Genomic DNA, 1,674 nt, shown 5'->3' with positions numbered 1-1,674 from the left:
ATTTTCTACTTGTTTTGTCATCTACTATTCGCTATCTCAATCATGCACTCTTGTAAGTTCAAAAAAACTTTGTTTAGTTTTTCAGCTGTCAATTCTTTAAAAGATAACACCACTGCGTTCACTAGCTCGTCCACATTGGTGCAATCCTTTTCAATTTAAATACTTTGTATTACCCTAAATCATCCAAGATCATTAATATTCAAATTTGGAGAGTTGGGAGGTTGTTGTACTAAAATAATGTCAAATCCATCATTTGTGGCAATTTTTCTAAAATCGGCATCATTATTTTTTATATGTGGTCTAGCGTTATATTGCTAAATATAAATTCTTTTTGTTATATTGGCTGACATTTCTTTTTTATGGCTGAGATATTACATCAAAACATTGAAACATAAATAATGGACACATCCAATCTTTCAAAGTTAGTGAAAACATCTAGTAAAATAGAATAACTTGGACTTTGTTAGTTTGAAACACTAGTACAATCTAACCTTATTTATTCTAACATCGTATAAACTCAAAGTAGTATATTTACTTTGTCAATTTAAGCAAGTTTCTTTACTACTTCTTTTTGCAACTTCTTTGTAAGTGAATGGGAAGATACCGATTTTCTCATAAAAAATCAGCAAACCATCCGTCCCATATAGTAGTCTTGAGACTGCACACATGAATATAATCTTGATAATAAATGCCTTATTTTGACACGTAGATCTTCCTCTTCCGGATTCATATATAATCTATGTGAACCTCTAATGATACCACTTCTCATCTATGTGTATAACGTTATCCATACATTTAAATTAAATGACTTATTCTATTAAAAATAAAGATTAAACAAGTTATTCAAGTGCAAACTGCAGTTTGAATAGCTTGTTTGGTGCTGTCAAATCTAGTTTGAGAGCATTTGTTTGTGCTTTCAAAGCTCTATTTGAAATCCACATTCAAACAGTACTTTTAGAACAATTGATTGATGAAATCATATATCGAATAAAACTTCTCTTTTCTCTCAGAAAAATACTAGCAATCAACTCATAATTTAAAAGCACCATTTTTGGCTTAAAAATATTTTTTTTTTTACTGCGTAGTAAACTACTATTTAGCCATTATCCAATTGTTTTCTTATTATTAAAAATAATTTTGATAACTAAAATTATGAATTTAATTTTTAATTTAATATAAATATTTCACTGTTAAAATTATTATTTACCTAAACATTTTAATTCATTAGATTTTAAAATAAAGTAAATTTACTAAAATTTAAATAATATTTTAAAATTATTAACAATAATATCTATATAAAAAATAAATAAAATAATATCATAAAGCATTATCATTAATTTATTAAATTACACTATTTTAACTCACTAAACTACACTACCTTAAATACCATATCATATATCAAAAATATGATTTAAGGGACGGAGGGAGTATTAACTAAGCTTACATCTTACCTAGTATTATGATAGTGCTGTAAAAATAACTTTAACTAATTTACAAATCATTCCTTAAGTAAAATCTGTATATTCATCTTCTCCATCTTTTTATTATACGGTATGCATCTATATCTATTATATATAAAATACTAATATTTCAAAATTAATAAGAAGAAATATATATATATATATATATTAATACCAGAGAATATTTTTCCCTAATAAGATATCACGTGAAACA

This window comes from Andrographis paniculata, unplaced genomic scaffold (genome assembly GCF_009805555.1).
Source record: "Andrographis paniculata isolate CXL003 unplaced genomic scaffold, ASM980555v1 Contig74END, whole genome shotgun sequence".
Taxonomy (NCBI): Eukaryota; Viridiplantae; Streptophyta; class Magnoliopsida; order Lamiales; family Acanthaceae; genus Andrographis; species Andrographis paniculata.
The sequence above is the reverse complement of the archived record's forward strand: the minus strand, read 5'-3'. Positions refer to the sequence as shown.